General features: G+C 41.1%; 1 pseudogene; it reads left to right on the forward strand.

Annotated features, from left to right (window-relative positions):
* The first annotated feature begins 10,801 nt into the window (after positions 1-10,801).
* On the forward strand, positions 10,802-11,403 carry LOC123793034 (high mobility group protein B1 pseudogene; annotated as a pseudogene).
* Positions 11,404-17,598: the final 6,195 nt, after the last annotated feature.

Here is a 17,598-nt window from a genome sequence, read left to right on the forward strand (position 1 = left end):
TGTACTAGAAAAACAAATAACAGGCCTCGGGTGGCCTGGCTGACTCAGTTGGTGGAGCATGCAACACTTGATCTCAGGGTTGTGGGTTCAAGCCCCACCTTGGGTGTAGAGACTACTTAAAAATAAAATCTCTAAAAAAATAATCATTAACAGGCCTGTATTTCAGTAATTTTAAAAAAAGGTCCTCCCCACAATATACTTGGATGACTCCTAAATGATATGTATAGATAAACCAAGCATAGCAGTAAAAATCAGTAGCCACCAAGCAGCCATAGTGACAAGAAGTAACACTTCATATTTTGCCAGGATGCGTGCATATTAAAATAGTTTATCATGTATATTGATGTGAGCACCTGGGTGGGAGAGATTGGGAGTAGAGAATGAAGATAAAGGGGAAAACTAAAAGTTAAGAGATCAGCCTTCCATGAATTACATTATATAATGAGCTGTCAAGGTCCCCCCCAAAACCAACCAAATAAAAATAAACAAGCAAGAAAATTAAATGAGTATCAGTAACTTCCCCCTGAGCAGCAAAAACTATGGAAATGATATCCTATACATACAGAGTAGTAAGTTAGTTTGTTAACCTCATATCTTTAAAAAAATTTTTTTCATTTACCATGGATTGAAGTATGCATATTTTAAAAATCAAATGATATAGAAATGTATTAGATCAAAACACTATTGTGTCATCTTCTCCAGTGTTAGCTCCTGTTACTGTTTCATGTATCTTCATCATTTTTTTTTACTTATATTATTTTTTTTTTAGTAAACTCTAAACCCAAAGTGCGGATGGAATTCACAATTTCAAGATCAAGAGTCCCATGCTCCTCTGTCTGAGCCAGCCAGGCCCCCTATTTTTTGTTTTTATACATTAAAATATGTAGCTATATTTCTATATTATATATGTTTTATACATATTTCTATTTTATATTTCTATATTATTTCTATATTATACATATAGAAATATATATATGTATATATGAGATGGGATGACCTTATATACATTATTTCATGGGTTTGCTTTCTTTTTTTTTTACAACTTAACTTAGGCTTGTCCTTTTTATGTTTATTTTTTATAGAGATATAATTGGTATATCATTGTACTCGTTTTAGGTGTACAATGTAATTTGATATATTTATATATTGCAAAGTGATTACCACAGTAACTTTTAGTCAACATCCATCAGTACACGCAGTTACAAATGTGTGTGTGTGAAATGAGAACTTTTAAGATTTACTGCTTTAGTAACCTTCAAATATACAATACAGCTAACTATTGTCATCATACTGTATATTACATTCCCAGGACTTATTTATCCTATAACTGGAAGTTTGTACCTTTTGATCACATTTATCTGTTTTGCCCATTCCCTCCCTCCCACCTCTGACAACTGCCAATCTATTCTCTGTATGTAGAGGGTTTTTGTTTTTTGTTTTGTTTTGCTTTGCTTAGATTCCACAAATAAGTGAGATCATACAGTATTTGTCTTTGCCCAACATATTTCATTTTTTATTTATTTGACAGAGAGAGAAAGCACAATTGGGGGGCGGGAGGGGTAGAGGGATAGGGAGAAGCAGGCTCCCCCGCTGAGCAGGGAGCTGATGTGGGGCTCTATCCCAGGACCCTGGGATCATGACCTGAGCCAAAGGCAGACGCTTAACCTACTGAGCCACCCAGGTGCCCCCGTCTGAAATATTTCATTAAGCATAACACCCTCAAAATCTATCCATATTGTTGCAAATGGCAGGATTTCCTTCCTCTTTTTTTGGCTGAATATTTCATTGTGTGTGTGTGTGTATTTATATGTATATATGTGTGTATATATATATATATATACACACATACATATCACATTTTCTTTATCCATTTACCTGTTGATGGACAATTAGGTTGTTTCCATGTGTTGGCTATTGTAAATCATGCTACAATGAAAGTGGGAGTGCAGACATCTCCTCAAGATTGTGATTTCATTTCTTTCAGTTAAATAAATACCCAGAAGTATAATTACTAGATCACATGGAAGATCTATTTTTAATTTGGGGAGGAACCTCCATAGTGTTTTCCATGGTGGCTGCAGCAATTTACATGCCCACCAGTAGTGCACATGGTTCTCTTTACTCCACATCCTCACCAACATTTGTTACCTCTTGTCTTTTTGATAACCATGCTAACAAGTGTGAGGTAATACCTCATTGTGGTTTATTTGGTGTATTTTTAAAGATTTATTTATTTATTTGAGAGTGGGGAGGGGGGAGGGAGGAGAGGGAGAGAAAGTCTTAAGCAGACTCTGCACCGAGTGTGGAGCCTATCTCAGGGCTCAATCTCACTACCCTAAGATCTCGATCCGAGCGGAAACCAAGAGTTGGACACTAACCAACTGAGCTACCCAGGTGCCCCCATCTCATTGTGGTTTCAATTTGCATTTCCCTGATGATTACTGATGTTGAGCATTTTTTCATGTACCTGTTGGCCATTTGTATATCTTCTTCGAAAAATGTCTATTCTGTTCCTCTGCCCATTTTTTAAATCAGATTGAGTTGTGTGACTTCATTATGTATTTTAGATATTAACCCTTATCAGATACATGATTTGCAAATGTTTTCTCTCATTCAGAAGCTTTTTTTTTAGTTTGATGTAGTCCCACTTGTTTATTTTTGCTTTTGTAAAGTATTAAATATTATGCATGCTTATTTATGGCACTCATGCATAACTGGCATAGCCAAAAACTATTTCATGGAAATTTTCTAAATTACTACCAATTTTGCACACCAACAGAATATTCAAAACGATAAGCAAGAAATGGAAAACCGGGGCACCTGGGTGGCACAGCGGTTAAGCGTCTGCCTTCGGCTCAGGGCGTGATCCCGGCGTTATGGGATCGAGCCCCACATCAGGCTCCTCCACTATAAGCCTGCTTCTTCCTCTCCCACTCCCCCTGCTTGTGTTCCCTCTCTCGCTGGCTGTCTCTATCTCTAAAAAAAAAAAAAAAAAAAGGAAAACCAACCATTTTAGGTATTATGGAAACCAACTTGTTACTTGTCATTAAGGCAGAAATCTCAGCATGAACACAGAAAAAATAAGAAGGCATATGGCATATTGTTTTCAAGAAGATCTAGCAATGCACAGGTATTATATATGCCACAAGGCTAATTCCTAATATCCTGTCTTTTACAATTGTCTTTGAAAAGAAAGTACTTCCCATGTTAAAGGAAAGATTGGGATTTTTTCACTCCTCCTAAAATATTTTTTGTTTTGTCTTTGTTGTTTTTTAAGATTTTATTTATTTATTTGTCAGAGGGAGAGAGAGAGAGTACAAGCAGAGGGAGGGGCCGTCAGAGGCAGAAGCAGCCTTCCCGCTGAGCAAGGAGCCTAGTGCTGGACTCGATCCCAGGACCCTGGCATCCCAATATTTTTCACTTTGGATGATTTCCACCCACAGAAATGTTACAGGAGGAGTCTAGTGAGCATAGTATATTCTTCATTTAGATGGGCCTGCTTTTGTTTTGCCCCATTTTTTAATCACTCTGTTTATACAGAGCTTTATTTTTCTTTCGTGAACCACTAGAGAGGATAAATGCTTCAATAGATATCATCACGTGCTCCTGCCTAACCACAATGCAGTTACCATATGAGGAAATTTAGCCTTGATACAATATATTATAATTGAATATAGAGTCCCTGTTCACATTTCCTGAGTTGTCCCAATAATGCTCTGTATAGATTTTTTTTTCCTGATCCAGGATCCAATATAGGATCACAAGTTGTATTTAGTTGCCCTTTTTTTCTCCTTTAATTGAGAAGAGTTCTTCAGCCTTTCTTTATCTTCTGTAACATTGACATTTTTAAAGAATTCAAGCTACTTATTTTGCAAACTGTCCCGCAATTAGAACTGTCTAATGAAATCTTCTTTAGATGCAGGGTAAGCATTTTAGGCAGGAATACTAAATATGTGATGTCAGTTCTCCTCAGTGCATCATCTAGAGTTTACATATTACTCCCAAGAATTATGTTTTTATATGGGTTTATGAATGCAGTTTGTTGGTTTTTTTTTTTTTCCTCACATGGTAAATACATTCTTCTTTGGATCAATAAGATCTACACTGGAGATGGGACGTGGCAGTGATTGGCAGAGAAGTGATGATTTTACTGTTTCTTTGCTGTAAAGACAGCTGAGAGCTCAGTCAACCCTTATAGTAAAGAGGAGGGAGTGTCGGACTAATAAGCCATACCAGGAAGAAAAAATCAATTAGCAAGGTCTGCAATGTACCATGATTTTGGTGTGTAAGATTTGTATATTCATAATTAACTCATTACTTAACAAATACCACAAATAGGGGCTCCTGCTCAGTTGGTAGAGCATGTGAGTCTTGATCTCAGGTCACGAGTTTGAGCTCCGCATTGGCCATAGAGATCATTCGAAATCAAAACAAATACCACAAATATTTATCGAGCAATTACTAGTAACCAGGCACCATCATAGGAGCTAAAATACAAGACTGAAGAGCAGCAATTCTCCACTGCCTTGGCTCCAACCATTCACATTCTGTCCTGCCTCAGGGTCTTTGAGAATATTTTCCCTCAAACATGAAAAAAATGTCCCTCAAACATGAAAAAAATGGTAAAAAAATTTACCACCAACCTCCTCTGCCACATCAGAAAATTATTCATCTCCACATAATAGTCATGGACCCTCCATTTGACTAATAGCAAATGTAGAAATCCCTGGAAGCATGTTTGAATTCTCTAATTCCTTAACCGCAACCAATCAAGCCAACAGCAAGTCCTGTGGGCATTAGCTTGAAACTGTGTCACTGCCTTCCCACCTCCCTTGCTTAGGGCCCCTGCTTTTATGCCTTCCTCCTCCTTCCCGCCCCTTTTTAAAACCATAGAATTTTAATGGGGGACTGTCCCTGTTCATGAGTCCCAGCAAGCAGAAAACTGGTGTAGAGTCACAGTTGATTCTTGTCAATCTCAATGCCAAGAACAGAGTGAATAAGCAAAGAAAAGTAAATAAACACAGACTAGAATTCAAGTGACTTTGCTGCCAGATCACTTATGAAATCACTGAAAAAGTGTCAACCAAGTAATAAATCCTGGTGGCAGTTTGCTTTGAGTTGCAGTTTGAAGAGGAGACAAAGATATCAATTCTTCAAATCACCTATTCTAGGAAATTCAATGTGGAACAATTGTCTAAGTCAATTTCGTCAGGTTTGTTTTTCACTGGGGTATAAATCTGTACAGTAACTCATATTACAGACAATGGGATTAGCCTACCCAACAGGGAGCCCATGACAAGTAAATATATATATTTAGAGAATATATATATATATATATATATATATATATATATATATATATATATATATATGGTCATAAAGGGAATATTAGTGGGAATACAAGAGTTAAAGAAGCTTCAGTGAGAGTTCAGAAGTATTTGAGGAGGGGCACCTGGATGGCTCAGTCGGTAGAGCATGGGACTCTTGATCTTGGGGTTGTAAGTTTGAGCCCCATGTTGGGTGTGGAGATTACTTAAAAATAAAATTTAAAAAGGGGCACTTGGGTTTAGCATCCAACTCTTGACCTCGCTCAGGTCTTGATCTCAGGGCTCTGAGTTCAAACCCATGTTGGGCTCCATGCTGAGTGTGGAGTTTATTTTAAAAAAATAATAATAATAAAATAAAAATTAAGTTAAAGTTTTTTAAAAAAGGATTTGAGGAACATGTTATTTGAAACTGGAGGAAAGTTAATTCTTGTCATACAGCAGAAGAAAACGTGGCTGAACGTGTCCTACAGTTGTGTGGAAAGCAGAACTTGGAAGTGATGAGCTTAGATACTTAGCTGAGATTTCCAAGCAATGTATTGAAGGTACAACATGGTTCCTTAAACTGCTTACAGAAAAATGGAGCGGAAAAAAATAAATTGAGGGAGGAAAAAAAGGAACCAGGATTTGATGATTTGGGAGGGCCTCGGCCTATCCCGACTGCAAAAACAGTTACATTAGGCTCTTCACTGCTGAGAGGATGTGCTGGACAGAAGACCAGGGTTGTGGCTGCACACATTTGTGCTGAAGTTATTAGGAGTCACCAGCCCCAGGCAATTCTGAAACCCAGTGAGCAAATTCCTTTCAGTTTCAAGGCTTGAGAGTAATCCTCTGTGGCTGGAGACTCTGCCCTCTGGGTCCATATAGTTTGAACTTTACAGAATTACAGTTAATATATTGTGCTGTGGGGACGCCTGGATAGGTCAGTCCTTTAAGCAACTGCCTTTGGCTCAGGTCATGATCTCAGGGTCCTGGGACCCAGCCCCACAGGGGTCTCCCTGCTCAGCAGGGAGTCTGCTTGTCCAGCTCCTTTTGCCCCCCCCCCCCCCGCTCATGCTCTCTCTCTCTCAAAATCATTAAAAAATACATACACTGTGGTAACTTTATATTGTGTTATTTAACTAACCATGGTGAATGAATTTTGTGCTTATCAAAATGAGGCAAAGAACTATCTCTGTATTTTTGCTCTAACTTTACTTCAACCTTACCCCTGGCCTTCATCATCTCACTTCTGTAGCTTCTGGGCTTCTTATCTACAGAAGCCTTGCCCAATTAAGAGATTTTTTTTCCCCCTTTCATTCCAATCTGTTTGGACATTACTCTCAATAACTCTTCTAATGACTCACCAGGATTTCATAATAATAATGCTTTATTATTCTCCCACTGAAGAGCGTTTTAATGCTTATTTTACTTAAAAGGAAATATCTCTGATGTGGGTGAAGTTATTGAATAACTGCTGTCAAATTGAGCCAAAACTGTTATCAAGTTCTATGTCAATCTATTTACAAGTTCTAATTGGAGAGTTTTAATTCTAGCAAATTCTAGCACTCACTATTAATGTGAATTTCACTAATGTCTAATTGGATTAAAAAATTGTGGCAAACGATAGCTTTTCACCTCATATTAATGTATTCTTTCCAGCCACCTTGCAGAGAAGTGGAGCCTTGCAATTATTTTTAGAAAATGGAATAAATGAAAATGTGTGTCACTTCCTGCTCTTGGTTTTTCAGCCTCAGTGTGCCATTTTTATGCTCCCTTTCTAGTTGCAATGACCCAGCACCTAGATATCCCATGTATAATGGAGTTAGGTTGCTGGGTGGAGTAATGGAGGGGTGCCCTGCTGACCCCCACTGCACTTGACAAGAAAAAGTACTAGGTTTGTGTTTAGCAGCTGAAATAACCACTGCAGGCTGTCCTGATCAATGAAGGGGTTCCTCCGACCTCAATAAAAGGGGTTCTCAAAAACTCTCCTGAGCATCTTCCTCACATTGTAGACAAAATTTACAGATATACAAAAGGAAATTCCCCATGAAGATTTTATTTATTTATTTTAGAGACAGAGAGCATGGGGGGGGAGTGGCGAGGGACAAGCAGGGCAAGCAGACTCCATGCTGAGAGCAGAGCCAGAAAGGGGGCTCGATTCCACGACCTGAGATTACTACCCAAGCCTAAATCGAGTCCCACGCCCAACGGACTGAGCCACCCGGGCACCCCACAAAATAAAACTCTTTATTACCAAGAATTGTAAACAATACACATATAGGCTTCCAAATACAAAAATTTTCTAAAATGACAGTTTAACATAATGTAATATAACAAAAGTATGTGGTGTTTTGAGGTTATGTATGAACATGGTTTTCAAAAATGAAAGACAAAAGCAAAACAAATAGAATTCTGTAAATACCTTGTATAAACAAAGACAAAATGAAAAATCTATTGTGGTACTTTCTGTACCTTAGAGTATTATAAATTTGCTTAGGCTGTAATCCTAGCCACTAGTTAATAAGATAGGGTCTGTACACACTGGTTTCTGCACACGTGCTCTAAAATTTTCTGGCATTAAATGGGTTTCTCAAAAAACATGAAATGAAATGAAATGAAATGAAATGAAATGAAATGAAATGAAATGAAATGAAATAAATAAAATAAAATGGCTTTTCCAAATCTAACAATTTGGAAAGTAAAAGACCATTTTCTTCAATATATTATAAAGCATAGAATTTACAACTGATTTTATCAACTGGTAAATTTCTAGAAATGGAGAATACATAGGAAAATTATAAATGTTGCAAATGCATTTATGAAAATTTGAAAAGATGTAAGGAAAAGACTTGTAATTAAAACAAAATTTTTTTTTATTACATAAACTCTACCCTCAATGTGAGCCTCAAACTCACAACCCCGAGATCAAGTCACATGCTCTCCAGACTGAGCCAGCCAGGCACCCCAAGACCTGTAATTTTTATATGTTTTATTTTGGAATTACAAAAGCACTTTGCATTTGTTTCTTGCACCATTTCTGTGAAGTAGTCCTGCTAAGTGATATGTTATAGTTAGTGAAAGAGAGGCACTATCTCTCAGTGAGATGACTGTCTTCTAGGTGTTAACACAACACATTGCACTGTCTTCACAATTTCCTGTGAATATAGAATCACTAAAAAAGGTAAAAACCACCACACACAACCAAAGCCCAAATTACCATATTTCTTGAGATCGTACCATCCCAACAATTAATTATATAGTTAACATTCCAAGTGGCATGCATGAATAACAGAGAGAAAAACATCAACCTGCAAAAGTCTCCAGGTAGTTCTCTTTTCATGAGTTACTATATTGTAAGGTCTAAAGTAGGTCCAATATAGAAATAAGCCCTAAATTAAAAAGAAAAAAAAAGAAATGAGCCCTAAGTCTTTCTCTAAATATATCAGTGTAAGTATAGATAGGAGACCTGTTATTCAAATGAAACCTTCCCCAACTCATAGTCCAGAAAAATGTCAATCCACCTGCACTTTATTAGACCAGACAGAACTGGATTTGCTGACATCCATCTTTTGGGATGGGGGAGTCACTGCATTTCTGGGAAAATATTCCTTACAAACAGCTATGGCCCATTGACCATTGCCTCTTACTTCCACCTGCCAATAATGCCTGCCAGAAACAACCCTCTGGAGACTCAGGACCACTGCTAAAAAATTAAAGTTGCTGAGATTGTATGAAAAGTTTGTTCTCACCTTTCCAAATATTGCCCTTTTTCTGTCTTCTGAGATAATAAGACTGGGGTGAGCAGTTTCAATATCTAGTGTCAAATTGACCTTAAATAGATCAATTATTTTCTGTAGGTTAAAATACTGTTCAGGAGAACCAATATATTTTTTCTTGAATTTATATGAAAAGAAGGCTGGGGTGTTTTAGGTTTTCATGCCTGTTATAGGTACTTTTTTTCTTTCTTTCTTTCTTTAGAGATTATTTATTTGAGAGAGAGAGGGCGGGAGCTCAAGGGAGGGGAGGAGGAGGGGCAGAGGGAGCAGCAGACTTTCCGCTGAGCAGGAGCCCAATGCTGGGCTCCATCCCAGGACCCTGAGATCATGACCTGAGCTGAAGGTAGATTTAGCCGACTGAGCCACCCAGACGCCCCAATTATAGATACTTTCAATACCTGTGAGCAACTCTTGTTCTGACTGTACACACCTTTCTGCTATTTCAAATAAGAGCCTTTTTAGTGTGGTCACATGCTCTGAGAATTTTACTTTGTTCTCATTCAGTTTCTCTTGAATGGCTTTCTCTTCAATTGGTAATTTGAAAAGAATTCCTTCTCTTTAAGAAAACTCTTAGACTGTTTTAAAATCAGAGTGTAATTCCCCCCTTTGAATTTTTATATTCATTCGAAATTCAAATAAATTTGAGACTAGCATTTCTAACCCCCTTTCAGTGTCTTCAACCTGCTTCTGCCGGGGCTCGATGTATCTTTGGAGCTTTTTCCTGTGGCTGGCGCAGCTTGCTCGATGGGCGTCACGTGGTGGCCCCTGGAGGAGGAGGAGGCCGGGGGAGACATTGCACTGGGGACAGAGCAGCTGCAGGTCCTTCTCACAGAACAGGGCCAGAGCCTGACTGTGCTGCTCACACAGGGCTTTCTCTCCCTGCAGCCTTCTCTTGCTCCTCCTGGCGGGAAGCTGCTTGAGGATACCAGTCATGTGACCTAATGCATGTTCCTCTTCAAGTTCCTGTCGGGACAGTGGTGGAGGCAGACGGGACGGGCGAGGATGTCCTGTAGGTCTTCCCAGCACTGGTGGATGCAGGAGCCACAGAAGTTGTGCCCACAGTCAGTGGTCACTGGGTCTCTCAGGTAATCCAGGCAGGTGGGGCAGCTGGCCCCTACCTGGAGCTCGGCCAGGGAGGCTGCAAAGGGCATTTTACAGTCAGGGTTTCTGTGTGGAAACTCCCTTAGTAATGTTTGGTCCCCCTGGAAGTAGGAAGAGTGAGAGGCTGATGGCTCCCTCACCCTCTTTCCTGGCAGACAGCATCTAGCAAGCCACAGCTGCTGGTGTAACTACTGCTTCATTCCCTTCAGTCCCAGGGGGAGCTACCATGAGAAGTCACAGCACACAGTAAGCAGAGATGACCCGGCACATCCTCCTCTCGCCTCTGGTGCCCAGCCCAACTGAAGCAGAGCTATGGAATTCTACCGGCTGGGAAAGAACCATAATCCATGTCACCAAGTCCTTCCTACGGGCAAGAAGATACTCTCATTTGAAACTGAAGTTCACCGAACACAAGCGCCATCCTCCCAGTACACTCCTTCATCAAGTATAATTGAAATGTTGATGAGGTGGAATTTCCCCCATAGGTATATTCTAGTTAAGAAATGCAGTAGGATGGCCATTGCAGTACACTGAGCTCCACAGAGCGCCGGGGCAAGTGAGAGGCAGACGGGCATGGGGCAACTCTGGGCTTCGCTGAGGAAAATAAACACGGGCAGAGGAGGTCCTAAGAAGCCGAGAGGCAACATGTCATCATATGCATTCTTTTGTGCAAACTTGCAGAGAGGAGCATGAGAACAAGCACCCAGATGCTTCAGTCAGCCTCTCAGAGTTTTCTAAGAGGTGGAAGACCATGTCTGCGAAAAAGAAAGGAAAATTTGAAGATGTGGCAAAAGGAGACAAGGCCCGTTAAGAAAGAGAAATGAAAACTTATATGCTCCCTATAACAGGAGAAACAAAAAAGAAGTTCAAGGATCCCAATGCACTCAAAAGGCCTCCTACCACCTTTTCCTTGTTTTGTTCTGAGTATTGGTCAAAACTCAAAGGAGAACATCCTGCCTTATTAACTGGCAGTGTTGCAAAGAGACCGGGAGAGATGTGGAACAACACTGCTGCAGATGACAAGCAGCCTCATGAAAGGAAGGCCACTCAGCTGAGAGGAAAATGAAAAGGATATCGCTGCACACCCTGCTCAAGGGAAGTCTGATGCAGCAAAAAAGGGAGTCATCCAGGCGGAAAAAAACAAGACAAAGGAAGACCAGGGAAATGAGGAAGACAAAGAAGATGAGGAGGAGGAAGATGAAGATGATGAGGATGAGTAAGTTGGTTCTAGTGCAGTTTTTTTATTGTCTATCAAGCATTTAATCCCCTGTACACAACTCGCTCCTTTTAAAGAAAAAAACTGAAATGTAAGGCTGTGTAAGATTGGTTTGCTATACTGTGTCTTTTTGTATAGTTAACACACTACCAAGTGTCTTTAGATAGCCCTGTCCTGATGGCATTTTCAACAACCACTAACCTTGCCTGGTGCACTGTAGGGGCGGTAAATTCTGAATGCGTCTAAGTAATTACAATTTTTTAATTGAAAAAAAAAAAGAAATGCAGTAGGAAATATAGAAGTACGTATTGATATTATTTGCCTTTTGCTTCAAGCAATTCATGGTATGATCAAACAGTAACAACAATAAAAGTAACAGCCACAATTAAAAATAACTCAGATGGCCAACAAATGGGTGAATGGTTCAAAAATTGTGGTATATCCTCAAAATGGAATAGTATTGATCAATGAAAAGGAATGACCTATTAATTGTCACACACAGAGGATTTCTGATTATGCTGAGTGAGACCCTCCATCTGGACCCTCCTCTTCCCTCCAAAAAAGTATATATTGTATTATTTCATATGAATTGTAGAAAATGCAAGCTAATCTATGGTAGTACAAGTGGGCGGTTGTTTGGGGATGGGTGGGGTGGTTGTATAGTGTTTGCTCTCTCAAATAAATAATCCTTAAAAAATTTTTTTAAATTGCCTGATGTGACAAGAAAACCATGCAAATATGAAAACACTGACTGAATATGTGATTAAAATAAAGAATTAATTAATTTTGTATGTGTGTAAAGACGATGATGATGATGTAATTTTTTTTAAAAAGACAGTTCCTGTCCTTTAAAGATAAAGCTCAAATATATACACGTGAAGTGACATATGGGGAATGCTGTCTAGAATTTGTTTAATATAATTTGGAGGAAAAGGAGGAAAGAGGATGGGATATAGATGACAGAAGATCACCCAAGAGTTGGCAATTATTGAAACTAAATGATGGGTACATGGGGGTTCATTTACTAATCCATGTATTTTTTTTTTAAGATTTTTTTAAATTTATTTATTCGACAGAGACAGAGACAGCCAGCGAGAGAGGGAACACAAGCAGGGGGAGTGGGAATGGAAGAAGCAGGCTCATAGCGGAGGAGCCTGATGTGGGGCTCGATCCCATAACGCCGGGATCACGCCCTGAGCCGAAGGCAGATGCTTAACCACTGTGCCACGCAGGCGCCCCTAATCCATGTATTTTTGAATATGTTTGAAATTTTTTGTTCTAACTCTTCCACTGAGAATGTGGATAGAATACACAAAACTACCGATGGAATGCACTGGAGAGCAAACAAGTCTGTCAGGACCTGAGAGGCCAAAATCCTACAGCAAAAGTAGCCCATATTGGCCTTCTCTCAAGGAATGAGGGCACTGTCTGCATGGGGAGTAGGTTTCTATTTTTATACATAATGTGTATACGTAGTATGTAAAACATTCTCATCTGTGCATCCCCTCTCTATTCACTCACTACCTTCAGTTGTTCCCTCTCCTCTTGTATCAAATTCTGTCTCTGCTACAACATCCTATCAGCATACAAATGAGGGGTCATTGCTCCCATCCCCAAATGAAATCCTCTCTAGATTTCACTCCTCCCAGTCCCATCTCATTCCTCTGGTCTTTGACAATAAAACTCCTTGTGTGGGGTGCCTGAGTGGCTCAGTTGGTTAAGTGTCTAACTCTTGACCTCACCTCAGGTCTTGATCTCACAGTCATGAGTCTGAGCCCCATGTTGGGGTCCACACCCAGCGTGGAGCCTACTAAAAAAAAAAAAAAAAAAAAACCTTGTGAAAGTTTTCTCTATTTTCCATTACTCTATTGAACCCACTAGAAAGTAGAAAGCAATTTTACCTAGTCCCAATTCCATGAATACCCCTTTTTAAAAATTGACCAATGATATCTACTTGACTCAAATCAATTGTCATTTTCTGTCCTTAACACACTTGATCTATCAGCACCATTTGACATAGCTGGTGACTGTCTTCCTGAAACTCTTTCTTGTCCTGGTTTTCAGACCACCAACTGTCTTTCCTTTCTGGCCATTTCTTCGGGTTTCTTTTGCTAGAGACACCTAATCACTACCTCTCAAGTATACAACAACTACGGTCGTCAGATTTAGCAAATGGAAATGCAGGACAAACTGTTACATTAGAAATATTGCATAGGATATACTTATCCTAAAAAGTCATTTGTTATTTTACCTCTAGCTTGGATCTCTTCCCTAGCTTTAGATCCATGTACCCAACCATTCCTTGACTCACTCATCACTCCACTCACACATCAAATAGGCATTGCCACCTTAAATCCGTTCAGCAGAGCTCCTGGTATTCCTATGCAACCCATCTCCTGATGCAGCCTTCCTTTCTGTTAATGCTTCCTCCATTTTAGCAGTTACTCAGGCTAAACACATTTATGCTATCCGTGATCCTTCTTTTATGTCCCAGGATCACCAAGTCATGTGGACTTTCTTGCCAAAATGGACCCAGAAGTCACCCACTTCTCATCACTCGCATAACCACCCACATGCTCTGAGCCACCATCATCATTTCTTGCCCGAATTATTGAAGTAACTTCTTACGATTCCCCTGCTTCTTCCATTTTTCCTTTCTTTTCTTTCTTTTTTTTTTTTTTTAAGATTTTTTATTTATTTACTTGAGAGAGAGAGAGCATGAGCAAGGGCAGAGGCAGAAGGAGAGGGAGAAGCAGACTCCCCTTTGAGCAGGGAGCCTGACCCGGGGCTTGGTCTCAGGACCCTGGGATCATGACCTAAGCTGAAGGCAGACAACCGACTGAGCCACCCACGCGCCCCTTCCATTTTTCTATTTTCCATCTATTTTCAACACAGTAGCTGATGCTCCTGGTAAACTATTAATGGATCATGTCATCCCTCTGCTCCAAACCCTCCAGTAGTTTTCCACTTGACTCAGGAAAGTTGACCTGTGGGACCCAACATGTATTCTCCCTCCCCATTTTTGTCTTCACCTCCTAAATTCTCTATCTCTCGTTCTCTCTGCTCCTACATTCTGGCCTCCTTGCCATTCCCTGAACATTTCCCATGCATTCTTATCAAATACTTAATTCACTGATTAAGTATTTGATAGTTCACTACTATATGGTACCTACTTAGGAGATAAAATGATCTAGGAAGTAGGACTATTATTGTCTCTGTTGTAAAGAAGAGAAAACAAGATTCTAGGAGGTTATAATTTTCCCACGGTCTCACAACATGATTGAAATACTGTAAAGTAATAAAAAGGATGTTTACATAATAATACATTTTTCTCTATAGCTATCTTCAGGTACAGTATTTAGCAACAAGGAAAAGAGCCCAAAGTGGGGGAGTCACCATTCAGGAGCAGCTCACACTACCCCCCCTTCCTCATATCCCCCTCACTCCTAGCCCAGTCTAGCAGGGGACACAGAGATGTGGGGTCGTGGCCACACCCACAGATGGAATAACCCTTCCCTGCTTTTCCAGAACTGCATCCCCTCTGGATCAGACCAAAGTATCTACCCTGCAAGCCAAGTGGTTTTTTAAAGCTCAGTCTAGTCCATATCTCCCCAAACCCTCAATATGCACATAAAGCCTCCCAGATCCCCCTGATTAGGTCGCTTCAATCATCAGAGGCTGTCAGAGCCGAGTTCCTTCCTTCCTAGAAAGAATGCAGCGGAATGAGGCATTTCTCTCTGAGTCTTCGGATGACGTCTGGATCCCCGTGACCCCAGCTCCCACCCAGGGTGAGGCTGAGTCGGGTCTGGCCTATGAGGTCCCAGCACAGCATTTCTGGTCCATGGAGGAGGAATCCCAGAACCCGCGGAGGGTGGGGGCCCGGGGACCTGCACTCCCTGTTCCTCAGGTGACTGAGGTACGCTCCGCTGCACCCTGAGACTGTGGTGAAGTGCCCTTGCCAGGACACCTCACTTCCAGCCCTGCGGCTGGCACAGCCCTCCCCGCTGGCATCTGTGCAGGGCCGGAAACCTTCCTGAGGCCCTGCTCCCCTGTGGCCGCCGTGCTCACCTGGCAGGTTCTCCTCCAGTTTCAGCTCTGCTCACGAAGAGCGACTCTTACATCTTTGTGACCCGCCCCGGTGCTGCCGCGCAACAACCCGCCCAGGATGGAGGACCCCTCACTTCCCTGCAGCGCTGACCTGTTTTCTCTTGCTCGTGAGAAGAACCAACCTCCAGTCACTGTAAAGGTTGGAGTCCGTCCAATTCCCCTTCAAAATGCTGTAGGGAGTGTCCTTTCCTGGGGCATTGGTAGGGGGTGGGAGGAAGGAGGGAAGCCCTGGCAGGAATGGAAAAGGAGGGGTATAACCCGATTTGTTTGGGGAATATATACCAGTTTTGTACTGGGAGAAGCACGGCGTGTGGTTTTCAAAAACATTCAGATGTGTTGAGATGGGGTAATCTCAAACAAAAACTGCTCCTTTTAGTTGACACCTGACTGGTAACCGCGGAGTAGTTGACCTTCAGGCCCGTGCTTTGCTTCCATCTTCTTAATAGACCCAAGTCATCCCTTTATCCGCCCATTCATTTGGCCCTCTATGAACTGCTGCTTTGCTTAATCATTACAATTCTAGAACACGGAGACAATAGCCAGTGTGGAAACCAGACATCTGACCATCCCGGGAGAAGAAAAGCAATGCAGATTTTGCCTGTTTCTGTGTGGATCACTATTCATTCAGGAGCCAGGATAAGGCTTTTCTTTTCACCTGGAACCCGAATCCGGCCCTTCAGAACTGTGCACTGAATGGCTCTACCACCATCTGCTGGAAAGCTTGAACAATCACACCGACATACGGTTCTTAAACATCACATACATCAAAAACAACGTGGGATATTCAGTCCTCTAGTGGCCACTGCAGCAGGTGCCCAAGATCGTAGAGCTGTGAAGCTTCCAGCCCTCGGTCTTTCCTGGAAGTGGCCTGGGCACATTTAGGTATATGTGCATTCCTTCTTTTAAACCACCAAGGAGAGCACGAGCGTTCTGTAACTTCCCCCCGCCTCTTTTGTTCACTTAACATATGGTCTTAAAAATGTTCCCGTACTGGGGCACCTGGGTGGCTCACTTGGTTAAGCTTCCTACGACTCTTGATTTCGCCTCAGGTCATGATGTCAGGGTCCTGGAATCGATCCCCAAGTCAGGCTCCCTGCTCAGCTGGGGGAGTCCACTAGTCCCTCTCCCTCTGCCCACCCATCAACGCCCAGTTCTTCACATGTGTGCTCTCTCTCTCTATCTCTCTCAAATAAATACATAAATAAATCAAAAAAAAAAAAAAGAAACTTTCCCATATCAGTACTGATATTTCACTCTTTTGAGTCGACTTTGAGCAAAAGCCTAAATGAAAAATGTATTCATAGTTTTTTGGAGAAAGGATATCCTTCCTGCTAGATCCGTATTTCTTCCACTCTTTTTCTACCTTTTCGTTTTCAAGTAAAAACCACCATGTACTGGACACTTTACTATATTAGGGACCCTGTGCTCTATGCTTTACTCAGACATACCATGGAAGCTTCACAAGAATTCTGTACTGTAGAAAGAACTGTGTCTCATAAACAAAAGGGGAAAGGGAGACTCAATATGGCCACTTGGGGCCACAGGGATGCACCTCACTTCTCTGTGCTGCCACCACAGTCTCTGTCTTTCAAAATGCTTACAAATCTGTAACTTTTTTTTACCCCTTGACCTGGCAATTCCTGATTTGAGAATACTTTCCCCAAAGAAAGTCAAAGAAGAAGAAAATCATGATTGATAAGATTTCCATGCAAGCAGTATTTATCAAATGGAAGGAAAGATTAGAAACAAGCCACAGACAGGAGAAACAGAGTGAGCTTGAGCCTTGGTGTTGGGACAGGGAAACTACAGGGACCCCATGAAAAATTGTCTTTTTTGCTCCTTTTCCTGCTTCAGTTTTTGCTAGGACCCACACCCCAGGCCTTACACGCACCTTAGAGAACAGATAGTGTATGTCCTTCTTGTAAAGGTGAAGGACTTAATGATTCTGTGGCATCTTCTAGCACAAGAGATAACATCTAAGGGGTGGCCCGGCAGGGCCGTCATGAATGTTTTCCCAGACCCCTGACTCATCGAGACCGCAGGCTCCAGGGCATAAGTGATTTATAGAGGGCACCTAAACAATTGTTTTGGT

The sequence above is a fragment of the Ursus americanus genome, chromosome 13, assembly GCF_024610735.1.
Source record: "Ursus americanus isolate L20-20 chromosome 13, mUrsAme1.1.p, whole genome shotgun sequence".
NCBI classification, from domain to species: Eukaryota; Metazoa; Chordata; class Mammalia; order Carnivora; family Ursidae; genus Ursus; species Ursus americanus.